The sequence below is a fragment of the Tenrec ecaudatus genome, chromosome 9 (assembly GCF_050624435.1).
Source record: "Tenrec ecaudatus isolate mTenEca1 chromosome 9, mTenEca1.hap1, whole genome shotgun sequence".
NCBI classification, from domain to species: domain Eukaryota; kingdom Metazoa; phylum Chordata; class Mammalia; order Afrosoricida; family Tenrecidae; genus Tenrec; species Tenrec ecaudatus.
Genome location: NC_134538.1, coordinates 34,720,511 through 34,739,566, shown reverse-complemented (window position 1 = coordinate 34,739,566; position 19,056 = coordinate 34,720,511). Strand labels below are relative to the sequence as shown.

Here is a 19,056-nt window from a genome sequence, read left to right as displayed (position 1 = left end):
TATAAAATCTAAGTATCCCATTGTGTTGGACAGCAGAAGGAAACACTGCTTAATCCTACACTGTCCTTTAAACCAAAGGAGGAGGAGAGGGAAGAGGAGAAGAGAGAAGACTGTCATGGAGATAAAGTGACACATGGCTGGGAAAATTGGGCTCCAATATCAACACTGTGAGGAGGGTACAGGGCCAGGCAGTATTTCCTTCTACTGCATGCAGGCTCTCAAGGAGTCAGGACTGACTCCAAGGCACCTAACACCACCACACTGTCTTAACAATATTTGCTATATTGGAGCCCAGTGTTGCAACAGCCACTGCATCAATCGATCTCCTGAGGACTTCGCAAAGGAAATGTCTTTCCTTTCCATGGTCCTTTCAGTCAGCACAGCCTGTTTTCAGATTAAGAGCCTGCCGTCTGAGGACACTGACACCGATGACCATGCAAGAAACAGAGAAAAGTCGCATCCTGAAAATGTCCGAGACCCACAGCAGAAGGTGGCTGTGCTGGACGGGGGCAGGGACTGGGGCAATTTGTTTGCAGACTTGAATTGACTTGCTGAATACAACTTTGTAAAACAGGAAACTTTCACTTCCTGTTAACTACTTTCAGTTCTGGGCCATTAAACTCATTCCACAAAATGGGAGAGAACATGCTTTCTGACTCCAATCATACAATCATACTCTGTCATTGAGTCTATTCCAACTCACAGGGACTTTATATAGGGTTTTCTGGACTGTAGATCTTTATGGACAGGTAATGTAATAGTTCTCCTTAGAAACTGGAGTTTCGATGGCCAGTGCTCTAATCACAGTGCCACCAGGATTTCTGTATCCTCATTGTATTAAAAAACAGAATAAAAACCAACCAGGTGTTGTTTTAGTTTGTGTAGAGGTGATTCTGGCTCAGAGTAAAACTGCTTCTCTTGTGTTAAAAGAGAAGAGCAGGGCTTATTCATTTGATTCAGCAGGGACCCCATATCGACCGATGAAATAAAACTTAAAGTACAAAATGAAACTTTTTTTTTCAGGAACACTTCCTTACTTTACTTTTCCCTCTTTTCTGCTTTTGAAAGGAGTGGTTGGTTTCAAAATATCAAATGACACTCAAAAGCAGATGTAGACAACACCAATCATTGGCATAGCATGGAGAAGGCCACAAGTAAGGACCAGATAGCAGCAGCAGGTGACAAATGGGAAGCGATTGAAGCAGTGGTTATACAGGTTCACACGAAGCTCAAAATATGCGGCAGGTGATGCCCTACTGTTAGTACAGGTTACATCAGTCACTACTTTAGTGGGTACCCTCAGTGTGTTTGTGTTTAGATTCTGTACATCAAAGCAATTTCCTCCAGTGAAGAGCTCATGGCTTACACGAAACACAGGGTTGCTGGAGGGCACTGGACCCGTCCATTAGTTTTTTAAGATGCTGTCATAAATCTGATAGATGTACTGAGAGACTTCAGAAGCTCTGCACTTCAGTAACAATATATAATTGGGTTTCCTGACTGGATAAAAAGTTTGGCCAAAATCCATTTCCCATGAGCTTCAGCGATTGGTACAGTATGTTCTGCTCTTCCATATTTTGCTTGGCAACAATATAAACATTGCTGTTTTGCAATTTTCCGGAAACAGTGTTGGCATTTAAATGACATTTCTTCATCTGAAACTGAAGTTCATTTTCATTAGGAATATCCTTCCATGTTGCAAAGAAGATCTGGCATTCCATTTTGCCATCTTCTACAAAAAGCATATTGAATGGAATGAGGTAGCTGAAGTAGAAAACATCTGTGTTAGTCTGGGTAGACTAGAGAAACAAATCCATGGACACACATATGGGTATAAGAAAGAGATTTATGTATGAGCAATTGGACATTGAGAAAACATCCCAGCCCAGTCAAGATCGAGTCCATAAGTCCAATATTAGCCCATATGTCCAAAACCAATCTATAAAGTCCTCTTCAGACTCACGAAACACATGCAATGGCACCGAATGTAGAAGATCACAGGCGAGTGGGTAGAAAGTCTTTGGATCCAGTGGCATTGGAAACATCTCAGTGCTGGGAGGTCTCTGCATGGCTTCTCCAGCACCTAGGGCTGCATCAGGGTGGGTCCATGTGTTGTGGCAGCTGCTTGTCTCCCAGGGTGTGAGCAGAGTCTCCCACCTCCAAGGAGGAAATAGTGGAATTCCCAGAATCCTTAGGGGAAGGCTATGCCCACACAGAAGCCTCATTGGTTATGACCTGATTGACAGGCTGGACTCCACCCCTACACGCTTAATCCTTAAATTGACTGTTATATAACTACCACAACATCCATATTATTTTTCACAACCACCTGCAGAAGTTCCATCTTCATGACTGGGTCTAAGGTGTTGAGAAGAAGGGAGATGTCAATGCTCTGGTTTGGCATCAGTGGTGTATAGATGGTCAGAGGTGTGCTGGGCATGGCACCAAAGTTATTCTTGTTTAACTGGATGGCAAAGTCTGTCATGTGCTGCAAACCTGTGTGGGTGAAGTTCATTTCCATATAGATGTCGCCTTGATGGTAAGTGAATGTTCCTGAAATCTCCAAGCCTTTAAACTTTGCTGCAGTCACATATTCTCCTGTTTCTGTGGAAAATTCAAAAAGGTCATTCAGCAGTAGTAGGTGGTCAGCAGTAGTAGGTGGAAGAGCAAATTTTGCAGGCACTGAAGATGGGATGCAGGACTGCCCAGCCAGACTATCTAGTTCCCCTGCCAAGAGATCCACTGCTCCCATTTGCATGGAAGACACCTGTGGCTCATTGACTGGGAGACTAAGATCAAGATTCAAAAGATCTCCTTGAGGAATCAAAAGGTTGCCTGAGTAAAGAAGCTGAGGTTGTTCCAAGTTGGTTGCAGTGATCGTGCCAACAGGGTTGTCACCAGAATCAGTGCTTCCATATTGAATGGGTGTTTGTTATGGATCCTAAGACTTCCTTCTACAAACGCATTGGGAAGCTGATGGTACACAGAGGCTACAGAGTCAGTGTGACAGATTAGTTCATCTAACAAGGTTGGCTCAATAAGGTCTGTTTCCTTGGAGATCAGTGGTTTCTCAGACAAGACTACTTCTTTGGCAGTGACGGAATCTGTTGACAGAAGGTACCAGTGAATGTAGCCCCAGTTGCAAAGTTCAGGGTTACCAGAGTCCTCAGTTGCCGAACTTTCTAGAATTCGTTGATTCCCTTTTCATGCACAGAAAACATCGTTCTAATACTAATTTCTCTTTTTACATGTCCAACACACACCAAACATACATCTTACCTAAACAAATCCACAGGTGTAGTGAAGTAAAAATCTATACATCTATGGAATTGTATGTTCTTGTCCCCTGAAAATGTATCACGATGCTTTTCTCACATTAATAAATGGTCCATGAGATATTAATTTTAAAACTTTACTCTTTCCTGTAATTACAAGGCATTTGAATTACCAATGATATTGGAGGTTTTCAGAATTATAGGGAGAAAAAATCAGAAGCAAAGTTCCAAGTCACATCATATCACTTGGAGACTGGGAGACTGGTGACAAGAAGCAGAAAGTTAGTGGAAGTAGCACTGTGCCATGGATCAGAAATACCCACTGAACTCAGAGACGTGGTGACATGATGATTCGGGGTGGTAGTAACATAATCTGTTGTCAATTTGAGAGAATTAAGAGTGAGGGAGTGGAGTTTAGCCTGTCAAGCATGATGCAGTTTGATGACCACATTTTGGAGGCAGGAAACAGGCCACTCCCAGAGAGACATTCTTGTTGACAAGCCACATGGAGACTGACTGATGGAAGTCAAAGCCTCAGAGGTGAAGGAACCACGTGGAGAACCCTGCCAGCACTGAGATGCCTCCTCCACCACTGGATCCACAAGACTTTCCCCCCACCAGCCTGTGGTCTTCCTACATTCAGCATCATTGCATGTGTTGTGTGAGTCTGAAGAGAAATTTATAGACTGGTACTGGACATATGGGCTAATATCAGACACACGGATTTGGACTGGACTGGGCTGCTTTCTTAATGTAAAATTGCTCTTGTACATAAAGCTCTTTCTGATACACATATAAGTGTCTCTGGATTTGTTTCTCTAGTCCACCTGGACTAACACATTTTGGTACAAAATGAGAAAGAATTAGGAAATTAGCTCTACTACTGTCTGCAACTCAATGGGACAGTTGGAACAAATTAAATCCATGTTGATAGAGGGAAGTGGAAGACTGTCGGCTGTTGATCAACTCTGTAAATGTACCATATTTAATTGAGATTTAGTTTGTTAAAAGGCATTTCCCATTGCCTCATTTGCATGTGAAAGTTGGACACTGAATAAGGAAGACCGAAAGAGAACCACTGCGTTTGAATTGTGGTGCTGGAGAAGGTCATGAAAATACCCTGGCCTAACAGTACAAACCAGTGTGTGTTGGAAGGAGTGAGGCCAGAGTGCTTCTGTGAGGCAAGGATGGCAAGACTTTGTCTTGCACACTCTGGACAGATTGTCAGGAGATAATTCCTGGAGAAGGGCATCGGGCTTGGTAAAGTGCGGGGGCAGCAAAAAAGAGGAAGGCCTCAGAGAGATGTATTGATACGGTGGCTGCAACGATGAGCTTAGACATAGGAACAATTGTGAGGTTGGCGCAGGACAATGTAATGTTTCATTCTGTTGTGCATAGGGTTGCTATGGGCTGGAACCATCTTGATGGCACCTAACAATAAGGATAAACCAGCTCTACAGTAAATTCATTAGTAAATTCTATTGTAAATTGACACCTGTTAATTCTTGAAGATCTGGGCCTGTGAGAAAGTCTGTTCTAGGGGCTCTCCCTTACCCCACCCCTGCCAGTAGCATACTCTGGGGTGCTGTAGGAGTGGGGCCCCACCAGAATCATGCTTCTTGGGGGACCCCTGGCACCCCCCCCCCACTGGGAGCATGCTTGGGGGCGGCTGTAGAAGTTGGACACCACCAGAAGTATGATTCTGGGGTCTCCCTCTAGCACCTCCTGAAAAAAGCATGCTCAGCAGGGTGGGGTAGGAGTGGAACCCCACCAGAAACAAGCTCTGGGGAGCTCCCCCTGGCACCCCCATCAAAAGCAGTCTGTAGGGAGGTGTAGGAGTGGTATCCTGACAGAAGCATGTTTCTGAAGGGATACCCCCCTTCTCCCCCTCCCATCCCACCCCCACCCCACCAAGCAGGCTCTGGGGGTATGTAGGAGTGGCACCCAGGCAGAAGCGTGCTTCTGAGAGGGGCTCCTCCTGCCCCCAACCCCTACCAGAAGCAGGCTCTGGGGTGGTGGCAGGGGTACACCACCAAAGCATGCTTCTGGGGGGCTCTCCCTGGCAGCCCCTCATGGGAGATGTGTCTCTGGTGGGCCATGTGGGAATGGGAACCCATCAGAAGCCTGCTTTTGTGGAGCTTCCCCTGGCACCTCCCCCAGAAACATAGTTGGGGCAGGTATAAGAGTCGGTCCCAGTCAGAAGCAGGCTCTGAAGAAGGTATAAATGGAACCGCACCAGGAGAATGCTTCTGAGGGCTCTCGTTGCCCCACACACACCAGAAACATCCTCTAGGGGGATTGTAGGAGTGGAATCCTGCCAGAAGCATGTATCTGGGGGGCTCCCCCCAGCACCCACCGCCAGAAGCAGGATCTGGAGAAGGGATGTTGGGGTGGGACCCTGCTAAAAGCCTGCTACTGAGGAGCCCCCCTAGGACCCCTCACCAGAAGCATGTTCTGGGGAGGGGGTGTAGGAGTAGGACCCCATCAGGATGCTTTTGTGGGGCTCCCCCTGAATCTGCCTGCAGAAGCATCCTACAGAGAGGGTTGTAGCAGTGGGACCCCAAGAGAAGCATGCTTCTGGAGAAACCCCCCTTGCATGCTTGGGGGGCTCCTTGAATCTCTCTCTTAAAGTATTCTCCCCCTTGCACTCCACCAGAAGCATTATGTGGGGGGGCTGAAAGAGTGGGGCCCTGCCAGAAGCATGCTTCTGGAGCTCCCCCTGACCCCCCCTACAAGAATTATGCTGTGGGGTGGGGGAGGGGTATAGGAGTGGGATCCCACTAGAACCATTCCTCTAGGGGGCTCACCCTAGCACCCCTCCTCAGCAGCAGCCTCCCTCCGGGGTTGTATAGGATGGGACCTGAGCCTGCTACAGAGGAGCACTCCCTGGAACCTCCCTCCCCTCCAGAAGCAGGCTTTGGGAAGGGGCGTGGGTGTAGGTGTGGGACTTTACCAGAAGCATACTTCTTGGGGATCCCCCTGCACTCCACACCAGAAGTAAACTCTTGGGGGGGGGAGTGGGAACCTGCCAGAAACGTGCTACCTAGCAGGCTCGGTTTGGGTATAGGAGAGGGACTCCACTAGAAGCATGCTCTGGGGGGGGGTGTAGGTGTGAGACCCCTCCAGAAGCATACTTCTGGTGGGCTCCTCCTGGCACGCCCTGCAAAAAAGTAGGCCCCACTCCCACACTCCAGACGGAGGCATGCTTTTTGCTGGAGCTGGTGGGGAGCAACCCTACAGGAAACAAAGATTTCTCCCGAGTTGCCTCCCCCAAATATATGCCAAACTTAGGTGCTTGCTACGTATGGTAAATGACTACACTTGGAGGCCAAGGAAAGTAGTAGGTCAGGGGTTATTCTCCCTGGGGGTTATCAGCCATCCAGAGCAAGCAGACAACACTGTTTATCCCACAATAAGTAGGGCGGAGAGAAGTTCATCGGTGGGGCTTCAAGCTGAGTGCCCTGTTCCTTGGGAAGGTCTGAGACTAGGACCAGCAATGGCCCTAACAGGGCCTTCCCTGAGCCACGGGGAGGTGAGTGCCCAGAGTAAAGGGCTCAGCACAAGGGCAGACTGGCCAGGATAAGCCGTGGACTCAGCCTGCGGAAGGGACCGGTGGATACCTTCTTAGCTGGAGCTTGGAACACTCACGGCTGGCAAAGTTGAGTTCAATGGCTCCGGTGAGGCACCCTCTCCTGGGGCCACACCCAATTCAGATAACTCTCTCCTGCCCTCTCCTCTTCCATCTCCATGTGGACCACCAAGTGGGGCTGAAGTGAGCATACTACCATGAAATATGTCTGACTCCTTCACTTTACTCTCTCTTCTATCTCTCATGACCTCAATGACTTTACTACAGTAATGTTTACTTATTATCTCTGTACAATTGGGCCTACCAGACCTGCGATGATTCGTTAGGAGCTGGCTATCCTGACACAACTTCGAAGCATGCTTCTGGCAGAGTCCCACTCCTAGACCCACACCCAAACCCACCCCACAGAGGCATGGCTTTCGACAGGATGCCAGGGGGAGTCTCCCAGAAGCATACTGCTGGTGTACACTCCTACACCCCCACACCAGATGCAAACTTCCGGAGTGGGGACTGCCAGGGGGAGCCCCTCAGAAGCATGCTCCTGGTGGGATCCCATTCCTATACCACCACCACCCCAGATGCATGTATCTGGAGGGGTGCTAGCAGGGGAAGCCCCCAGCAGCCTGTTTCTGGCGGGGTCTCACTCTTACACCCACCCCAGAGGCATGCTTCTGGTGGAGGCTGCCAGGGTAGCTCCACATAAGCTTTCTTTTGGCAGGGTCCCAGTCCTATACCCCCCTCCTCAAAGGAATGCTTCTGGTGGGGTCCCAACTCCTATATCGCCCCCAGTGGCTTGCTTCGGGATTGTGGGGCCTCCCAGAGGAGCCCTCCACTAGCAATCTTCTGGCAGGGTCCCTCTCTTCCATGTCCCCTAGCCATGCTTTTGGCAGGTGGTTGCCTGGGAGACACCCTCAAAAGCATGCTTCGCACGGTGCCCTACTCCTTCACCCCCGAGAGGCATGATTCTAGTGAAAGCTGCAAATGGGAGGCCCCCAGAGCATGCTCCTTGCGGGTCCCATTCCTACACCAACAGTGGGAGCCATCAGAAATAGACTTCTGGTAGGGTCCCACTCTTGCACTATTCCCCAGAGGTATGCTTCAAGAGGCTTCTGACAGGGTCCCAGTCTACAAAATCCCAGAGGATGCTTTGGCAGGAGGCAGCTAGGAGGAGCTCCCCAGAAACAGGCTCTTGGCAGGATCCCACTCTTATATGCCCCCAGAAGCATGTTTGGGGAGGGACCAGGGGGAGCTTCCCAGAAGCATGCTTCTGGCTGCAGTCTGACACTAGCCCCTCTCCCCTCTAGGCATGCTCTGGCAAGGGTATTCCAGAGGGTGTGTCCAAGAAGCATGATTTTGCATGCTCCCACTCCTACCTACCCCCACCCAGTGGCATGCTTCTGCTATAACCAACCCAAAAAGCAAGCTTCTGTTGGGGGGCTGCCAGTGGGTGTTCCCAAGATGCATGCTTCTAGCCCTCAAGCCCACCCAACTAGACTTCAAGGCTTCCAACTGGCTCTCAGGCCTCAAACTAATCCTCAAAGCCCCAAACTAGCCCTGAAACCCTCAAGCTAGCCCACAAGCCCTTGAGTGGCTGGTAGACCAGAACCACTGGCCTTCCTGGTCATCAGGGTGTAGCCATTGCCCCACCAAGTTGCCTTCCTTCGTCATTAGGGAGATGTTTGTAAATCACACACATAGGGTGGCTACAATAAAAAGACAATGGAAGTGTTTGAGAGGAAGTGGAGAAATTGGCACCCTTATTCAGTGCAGATGGAAATACAAGATGCTGCAGCCACTTTGGAAAACAACTTGGCAGTTCCTCAAATAGCTAAGTATACTGCTAACATATAGCCAAGCAAGTCCACTCCAAGGTATACAAAGGGGTTAAAAAAACTCAAAGGAAAAAACCCATTATTCATTATTTTTTAATTCCATTGATTCATTTTTTGAAGTCCCCTCTTATAATCAAAACTAAAACCCTGATAGCAACCCTATATGCAACTGGTGAATGGAAAAACAAACTAGTATATCCATACAATGGAATGTTATTCAGCAATGAAAATGATTTATGCTACAACTTGGATGAACCTTGAAATTATTATCCTCAGTGAGATTAAATCATTAAGTAGAAGATAACAGTCACAAAAGTCACCCCATCTGATTCCATTTAAGTGTAATGCCCAGAATAGGGAATTCTAAAAAGAGAGTAAATGAGGGGCTGGCAGACACTGGGGGAGGGGAGATGAAGCATGATCACTTGCTAATGAATATAGCTTTCCTCTGGATTGATGAAAATGATCTAAATTGATAGTGGTGATGCACAACTTTGTAAATATAGTGAAAACCCATTTAATTGTACAGTGCAGTTAGGTGAGTGTGATGTGTGACATCTTACTAAACTTGTTTTTTTAAAACCGAAGAAAAAGCAGTAAACACAGAAAGTAGGAACAATGTTATTACATTGTGGGGATTGCAATTAATGCCACGAATCACAGAGTTTATGAGCTGTTGAACAAAAAAATCACTTTGCTCTGTAAACTTTCACCCAAATCACAAAAAGCTTTTTAAAAACAAGAAAATTCACACAAAGAATACAAGTGGAATGTGAATAGTTATACTCAACACTCATCTACCTTGATGTAATTTATTGGATAAAATGTAACCTACCTAATAAAAATTCCACGAAAAAGGTAAATTGTTTCTTGTCTAGCCGACAAAAGGCTATTAACTCTGTAAGAGGATGAACTGGTCGGGAACTTGGCTGAAACCTGAGTCTCGGTTATCTGTCAGCAGCTCTAAAACCTAATCCCTAAAAAATAAAAACGAAGTGAGTAAGGGCGAGTAACACTATTTGTGGTTGTCTCAGACACACTTTTGGAACATTCAAATACACAGATCATTTGAGTCCTAACGCGGCAGTACTTTTTAAGTTCTCATCTTCCCACTTAGCCTTCAACGCCAACACTGAAGCCAAGTACTAACTTTTCCCGACCCAACCACAGCCAAAGGGTTAAGAATCCGTCTCCTCCTCCAAGCCAAACGGTACAACCAGGTTGACAACCAACGCAATTAGGAGTTCCGAGTGAGACACACCCCCAACTGTCGCTTATACCTGGTATGCCACACAATGACGCCGGGGCTCCAGAAGAGGTGGGCGGGAATGCGGGAATGCGGGAATGCGGGAATGCGGGCCTGGGCCATGGAACAAAGGGTCTGGTAGCGGCCTCGGTGCAGGAAGGAGGTTAAGGAGAGTGAGAGGAGACTGAGCCGGCCAGAGGTGCCCCGGGCGCCCTGTGGGCCGAGAGCCAGGGAAAGGGCCCCCGGGTCGGCGACGCCAGGCGGCGCTCACAAAACACCGTTAGAAGCGGACCAGCTGCGGCTTTCCGAGGTGAAAACCAGAATGGACCGAATCACCTTCGCGGGGCGTGCCTCTCTCGAAACCAGCATCTGGCCGACAGTAGCTCCAACCTCCCCCACGGGAACTCCCGCCCACCGGGAACTCCCGCCCACCGGGAACTCCCGCCCACCGGGAACTCCCGCCCACCGGGAGCTCCCGCCCACCGGGAGCTCCCGCCCACCGGGAGCTCCCGCCCACCGGGAGCTCCCGCCCATAGGGAGCTTCCGGTTGGTGCGCGGCAGCAAGTGGGCCCCGGAAACCCGGCTCCGGCGTCTGGGGTCCGGGCCGCCCGAGAGTCCGGCCTCGCCGCGGTGCGGGGAAGGCTCCCAGTGGGCGATGCGCTTAACCAGGGAGGAAGACGTAGCGATTCAGGGCCCGACTAGGACTCGACCCAGCTCCGAACCCTTCCCGGACCGACCGTTTGCCTCGGAATCCCGAGCACCTTAAGAAGCCGGACACGTCAGAAAAGCAGTCGTTAGCAAGCCTAGGGTTGTATGGAGATGCCAGCTAATTTGTCTGCCCTCTGTGTGGGAGCATCTGATTGTTCTGACTGTTCACTTGTCACCCCTCGTGTTGCAGTGAATTATATGGAGCACCTCCGCGAACAAATGGCCTGATATTTCTCTTTAGAAAATAATAAAGAACGATGGAAGTAAGGGGTCGGTCTTAATGGGATTTTATTAAGGGGTGTGCGCGATCCCAAATTGGTAACGTTTTTTAATTTCTTTTAATGACCTAATGTTGGGTGATAGCAGCGAAATGAGCATGTCCACACAAATAGCCTGAAAAGGAGAATCGCCTATTGAGTTTTGCTCGACGATAAGTATGTACTGTTAAGGACAGAACAAGGAAATTCCTGCATTTGGTGCCTTTTCCAAATAATTGCTTTCCGAGCAGAAAAGGGGGCTAAAACCACAAGAGCAGGGACTCTGAGGTAAGGGGCTGTACCAACTTGGAGCCTCCGGAGTAGGGGTGGCAAATGACTTAGATACCCTTAGATTCACTAGTATTGTAAAAGGCGCATATCCTCTAGCACCATGGCAGTTCAGAGCCCAACCAATTCAAGACAGGAGAGGGGTATAGCAGTTACATATTCTAGTGTCAACTTGAGACTATTAAGAGTGGAGGGGTGGAGTTTAGCCTGTCAATCGGGTCACAGCTTGATGACCTCATTTGGAGGCACTATGGAGACAAAAAGCTTATCAGATGGTAGATGCACTCTCCCCTTGACATCCCTGATGACAAGCCACATGGAGCTATGCTGATGGATCCACAGCCCTGGAGCTAGAGGAGCCACATGGAGACTCACACCAACACTGAGATGCTTCCACCACCACTGAATCCACAAGACTTTCCACCCACTAGCCTGCGATCTTGCTGCACTCAGCATCATTGCATGTGTTGTGTGAGTTTGAAGAGGAATGTATAGACTGGAATCAGACATATGGACTAATATCAGACTTGTGGACTTGATCTGGACGGGCCTGGAATGTTTTCTTAATATACAATTACTCTTTAATATAAAACTCTCTCTTACACACATATGAGTCTCCCTGGATTTGTTTCTCTCACTAGTCTACCCAGAGTAACACAAGGGACAAGGGATGTCACTCAAACTGGGCGGGGGTAGGAGGCTGGGGGAACATTCCTATTCCCAGAAAAACCCTGACTTTCTCCCCTAAGCATATATTTCACATCAAGATATAAAAGCCCTTGCTTTGTATCATAACTGAGTCTTCTCCATTCTGTGGAGAACACCTATCGTTCCTTCTTTAGAATGTACTTTAACTTGTAAGTAAGTGCTTGATGAGTGAGTTTGTGTGGTATTTGATGCCATGGCCAACTCTGATTCCTCCCAGAAAGGGGAGTGGCAAGCCAGGTAAGTCCATCATGGACAGCATCTTTGGTATCAAATTAGACTGCTCGATAAATCTCCCTCCCTACAATTGTGACATACCACAGTCCTATAGGAGTGAAACTAGGAGGAGTCAAGAATTGAGTCCTCCTGTCTCTGGTCAAGACTGTGAAGAACCATGGGAATAACACAAGATCATGCTGAGGTTGATCTGGGCTGCTATGACTCCCAAAAGACAGCTGGAGACACCTGTTCAAGAAAAAAGAAGCCACTCTCAGAAAGCTAAGCCTTCTAGTGTTTTTGTAGAATAAATGCATTCCTTGGGCAGGGATTGTTTTTGCAGTTCCACTTTGCCTAATCCTGGCTGTGACCAGAATTTCTTCATGATGTTTGCTTCCTGTAAGACAGGGGTTCTTATCACAAGCCTCCTTATAAGTTAAAATGAATATTTATTTGGAGTTGTAACTGGTGGCTGCAACTGGTCTTCACTGGAGCAGTGAGAGAGAATAATTATCTCCCCCTCACTAGGACTGTGATTTCGGGTCAAAATCTTGGTGACTGAAAGCTATGCCATCAATCCCCCAAGGAGAGGCTCTCAGCCTCTTCCACCTTTATCCCCACTCGCAAGTCTCTGTAATCCCAAGATTCCTAGGGCAGATCTGTGTCTCAGCACCCAGCAGTAGTAGGAATACAGAACCTCCATTTGGACCCCAAGTAATTTTGCTATACAACAAGTCCACAAGTGGTACTGTTCTTAAATGCCCTCAGCTATTCGAGGACTGGGGGGACAGATCACACCACGTGGCAATCATCCACCCAGGGCTCCTCAAACTTTTTTAACGGGGCCAGTTCACTGTCACTCAGACTGTTGGAGGGCTGGACTATAGTTTTAAAAAAAACTATGTACAAATTCCTATGCACACTGCAGGTGTCAGCTGCTAAGCAGGACAGGCAGCGGTGACAAAAAACACCCAGCAGGCCAGATAAATGTCCTCGGTGGGCCGCCTGTGGCCCATGGGCTGTAGTTTGAGGGCCCCGATCCACACTTTACTATTAACAGTTCCCTGAGGAATTCGTTTGGCAATATACCACATTCACAACCCAAACTCCACAGAACTGCACCATTGGACCCTTCTCTTTAATAAATAGCACCATAAGGACGATGAATGTATATTATTACACTGTCACCCCTTTATCCCCTTTACAACACCTCCAGAGCAGTTCCTGAACTCCAACCAGGTGACGTTCTAGTGTGGAATCAAAATGTAACTCAAGTGGATGGGCCAAGCATAGCCAGGCCCCTTGCATACATTTGTGGAAAAATAACATTTGGGACTAAAACCTGCCATCTGGCTGGGCCTTTACATGTAATTGTTATTCTTCCCAGATGTTTGCATATCACTGCTTTGATGGGCATTGAGCAATACACAAAAATTTAAAATCCGGACTTTAGACCCTTATATCCAGTCTATGTGGGCAGACCAGGCCAGTGGGACCCTCACCAATACTTCCAAAGATGTCAAGGCCAAGGAGGGGATAGCAGCAAGCTGGGGACCAATATAGGTAGGGCCTGAGATATACAGGGGTCCAAGTAACCTGCAAAAATGGGCAGGGCAGATTAACTCTGCCATTATAAACACCCCTCCCTACACATGGTTTGCATGTGGATGGATCAGTGCTTCCAGTGGTGGGGATTCACTTGGTTAGCCCAATCTTCAGTCAAGGGAATGTATTCTCTGGGCTGAGGGACTTCCCCCACAAGTTCTGTGTTCGTCTGGGTTGACTAGAGAAACAAATCCAGAGACATTCATATGTATATAGGAAAGAGCTTTATATACAAGAGCAATTGAATATTGAGAAAACAGACCAGCCCAATCAAGATCAAGTTCCTAAGTCTGATATTACCCCATATGTCAATACTAATAGTAGTCCATCAATTCCTCTTTAGATTCCTGAAGCCATGCAATGATGCTGAATGCAGGAAGGTCACAGGCCAGTAGGTGGATAGCTTTGTGGACCCAGTGATGGTGGAAGCATCCGCGCTGGCAGGGGGCTCCATGTGGCTGCTCCAGCTCAAGGTGCTAGCATAGTTCCATGTGTCTTGCCAGCTGCAATGCCTCCCAGGGAGTGAACAGAGAAAGTGTGTGTCTCCTCCTACAAGGAGGAGTAGCAGAGCTCCCAGAATCCTCAGGAGAAGGCCATGCCCACACAGAGCCTCATTGGCTATGACCTGATTGACAGGCTATACTCCACCCCTTCACTCTTAATCCTTTCAAATTGACAAACACTCATATAACTACCACAGGTTCTATTCATATATCCCAAGATTCCAGTCCTTTCTACCTCCACTCATTCCTCTGTTTCATCCCATGCTACATCCCCGAGAAACTACCTTACCTTACCTCCAAGGAGAGGACGAGGAATAGCTATGGAAGGAGTCACAACTGTAATTTCAGCCCCGGGCTTAGCTGGAAGAGTGGCCTACAAGGCAAACATTATCCAAACCACCTCCTGCATGTGGACAAGACCTGCGAGCCGTCAAATGTCCGTGGACTCTTGGGCTCATCAGACACTAGACTGACAAACCCCCCCGAGGCTGCCTATTAACCACGGTGGAGTCTGTGCTCTTGCCAATGCCGCAGGTTGCTTTCACAGAGGTCAGCCGGTAGTGTTGAGAGCAAGCAACCTATTTCACCAGGCCAAGTGGTGGAGAGAAAACCAGACAGAGTTCACTGAAGATATCTGGAGAAATAGAAAGAGCTTTCTTCCATCTGTAATGTGGTTCCTCTTCTGGGATGTCTTGATATGATCATATTTTGTTTACAGTTTGGACCATATACCATCTGTTAATTTATTAAAGGAATGTGTTTCCTCTTGCTTTCAAGCCATCTATACCCAGGTTCTTTGAGACCCAGATGGACACGCCCTCACAGGGATTGAGTGACTCATTCAAGAGAAATGGATCCATTGTCCAAAAGGACATTTAAAGATGGGTCCTGAAGTATAATGCTGTCTGTGATATTCCTGATTCCAGCAGTATCACCAGAGTAAACAGGTTTCAGTGGAGCTTCCAGGCTAAGAAGCCTACGAAGAAGGAATCAGCTGTCCACTTCAGAGGAATCGGTCACTGCACACCTGTGAACAGCATTGAAAAATTGTCAGACACCCAAGGCCAAATGGATAGAAGCAAAACTTTGTCAGAAACAGTGCTGGAGGACAGAACTTAGGTCAGAAAGCCCTCAGAATATGACCGTCGATGAGCTGCCTGCTCAAAGGAGGGTCAACCAGAATGACATGAATGGAGTAAAGTCTGTGAGAATAAAACCACTGGGGCCTTCGTTTATTGATGGGGCACAACTCAAAATGAGAAGAAACAGCTGTAAAAATCTAATAATTGGAACTTGGAATATAAGCAATCTGAATCTAGGAAAATTGGAAGTCATCAAAGTGAAATGGAACATGAATATGGATTTCCTAGGTGTTAGGGAGCTGCCATGGACTGGTATTGGCCATTTTTAATCAGAAAATCATATGGTTTACTACACCGGGAATGACATGGTCAAGAGGAATGGTGTTGGGTCCATCACCAAAAAGGGCATTTCAAGATCTATCTTGAAGTACAATGCTGTCTGTGATAGGATTACATCTGTCCCCACTTCAAGGAAATCCAATCAATATGACTATTATTCAAATGTATGCACCAACCAGCAAAGCTAGTGATGAAAAAAATTGAAGAATTCTGCCATAGTTTTAGTCTGAAATTGATCAAACATGCAATCAAGATGTATTGATAATTACTGGCAATTGGAATGCAAACGTTGGAAACACAGGAAGGAACAGCAGTTGTAAAATAAGGTCTTGGCGATAGAAATAAAGCTGGAGATCTCATGACAGACATTGCAAGACCAGTGACTTATTCGTCACAAATCCCTTTTTCAACAACTATCTACATGGACTTCTTCATATAGAATACACAGAAATCAAATTAACTATATCTGTGACAGGATGTGATGGAGAAGCTCTGTATGAGCAGGTAAAACCAGGCCAAGGGATGACTGTGTGTGGTAGTTACATAATCTTGTGTCAACTTGAGGATATTAAGAGTGAAGGGGTGTAGTCTAGCCTGTCAATTAGCCTGATGATGCTTCCTTGTGGGTGTGGCCTTCTTATGAGGATTCTGGGAACTTCCTCTCTTTCTCCTGGGAGGCCGGCCACATTCTCTCTCTGCTTCACCTTCCTGTTGAAGAGCCAGCACTGAGACACTTTCACTGTCATTGGACCCACAAGACTTTTCACCCACCGGCCTATGATCTTCCTGCATTTGGCATCATTTCATCATGTACTGTGTGAGTCTGAAGAGGAATATATGGACTAGTATCAGACATATGGGCTAATATCAGACTTATGAACTTGATCAGGACTGGGCTGGGATGTTTTCTCAATATCCAATTGCTTTTTCCTATAAAACTCTCTTTTATACACATATGAGTACATCTGGATTTATTTCTCTAGTCAATCCGGTCTAACACATTGTGGAACACACCATCCATTGCTTATATGGGAAGTTCAGGATAAAACTAAAGACTGGAGCAAGTCCACCAGAGTCTAAATAAGATCTTGAGTCTATCTCATCTGAATTTTGAGAACATCTAAAAAACATTGACCACTAATGACAGAAGATCTGATGAGCTGTGGAAGCAAAACAAGAATATTTAGTGACCATTAAAAAGACAGGAAAGAGATAAAAGCTCAAACTGATGTCAGACAAAACTCTGAAACTTGAATTTAACGGTAGAGTAGCTCAATCAAATGGAAGAAACCGTGAAGTAAAGAGCTGGATGGGAAATTTCAAAGGGCAGCTTGAGAAGACAGTCAAATATTATCATGAAATGGACAAACCAAAAAGGAAGAACACGTGCATATCTTAAACTAAAAGAACTCAAGGGAGAAAAAAAAATCAAGTCTTGAGTTGCAATACTGAAAGATTCCATGGTAAAAGATGAGGCAGGAAGCATCAAAATAAGATGGAAAGCATATTCAAAATCATTGTACCAAAAAGAACTAGTTAACAATCCACCATTTCAAGAGCAAGAACCAATGGGGCTGAAGGAAGAAGTTCAAGCTGCACTGAAAGCATTAACCGAAAATAAGGCTCCAAAAATGGATGGAACGCTCGTTGAAATGTTTCAACAAGCTGACAAAACACGGAAAACACTTACTGGTCTATGCCAGGAAATTTGGATGACAGCTACTTGGTCAACTCATTGGAAGAGGTACGTATTCGCACTCATTCCAATGGAAGGTGACTGAACAGAATGCTCACATTATAGAACAATATTACTGATATCACATGTAAGTAAAATTATTTTGAAGATCATTCAACAATTGTTGCAGCAGTCCATTGATAAGGAGCTACTAGTTCAGGCTGGATTCAGAAGAGATCTTGAAACAAGGGGTATATCATTGGGACATATCAGGGGATATGGCAAATGGATCTTGGCTGAAAGCAGAGAAAACCGAAAAGATGTTTACTTGTGTTTTATTGACTGTGCCAAGGCATTCAACTGTGTGGATCATAACAAACTATGGATAGTCTTGAAATAAATGGGAATTCCAGAACATTTCATTTTGCTTATGGAAAATTTATACATGGATTGAGAGGCAGTTGTGTGACTAGAACAAGGGAATACTGTATGGTTTAAAATCGGGAAAGGTGTGCTTCAGGGTTGTATCCTCTCTCCATGCTGATTCAATCTGTATGCTGAGCAAATAATCAGAGAAGGTGGATCATGAAGAAGGATGTGGCATTAGGATTAGGAAAGGCTCACTAACAACCTGAGATATGCAGATGGCACACACTGGCTTGCTGAAATGAGGAGGACTGGAAGCACTTGCTGGTGAAGATCAAAGGCTACAGTTCTCAGTGTGGATTACAACTCAATGTAAAGAAAACCAAAATCTCCACAACTGGACCTGTAGGTAACAGCGTGACAAATGAAGGAAAAATGTCAGTTATCGGGGATTTTGTCTTGCTTGGACACACAATCAATACATATGGAAGCAGCAGTCAAGAGATCCAACGACACATTGCATTAGGTAAATTGGCTGCACAAGACCTCTTTCAAGTATTGAAAAGCAAGGATGTTACTTTTTTAAAATTTTTAATTTAAGGATGTTACTTTGAGGACTAAAGTGTTCCTTATCCAAGCCAGGGTGTTTTCAATTGCCTCATACACACTTAATGCAAGTTGTACATTGAATAAGGAAGACCAAAGAAGAATTGATGCATTTGATTTATGGTGCTGGTGAAGAATATTGAAGGTACCATGGACTAGCAGGTGCATAAGCAAATGTGGTGAAGGAAGCTGATGGTGCCCAGCTATCAAAAGATATAGCATCTGGGGTCTTAAAGGCTTGAAGGTAAACAAGCGACCATCTAGCTCAGGTATGGATCAGATATCAGGCATCAAAGAACAAAACATCATATCATTGTGAATGAGGCAGAGTGCAGATTGGGACCCAAGACCCATCTGTAGGCAACTGGACATCCCCTTACAGAAGGGTCTCAGGGAGGAAATGAGCTAGTCAGGGTGCAGTGTAGCAATGATGAAACATACATCTTTCCTCTAGTTCTTTAATGATTACACACACACACACACACACTATCATGATCCCAATTCTACCTTACAAATCCAGCTATTCACTGGTACAGATAAGAACTGGAAACACATGGAATGCAGAACAGATAATCCCTTCAGGACCAGTGGTGAAAGTGGCGATACCAGGAAGGTGGAGGGAGGATGGGGTGGAAAGGGAGAACTGATTACAAGGATCTACATATAACTTCCTCCCTGGGGGATGGACAACAGAAAAGTGGGTGAAGGGAGATGTCAGAGGATGTAAGACATGACAAAATAATAATAATTTACAAGTTATCAAG

At 46.4% G+C, this 19,056-nt stretch overlaps 1 pseudogene; it reads right to left on the bottom strand.

Moving 5' to 3' along the window:
• Window positions 1-250: 250 nt before the first annotated feature.
• On the bottom strand, window positions 251-4,889 carry LOC142457211 (AP-2 complex subunit beta pseudogene; annotated as a pseudogene).
• Window positions 4,890-19,056: the final 14,167 nt, after the last annotated feature.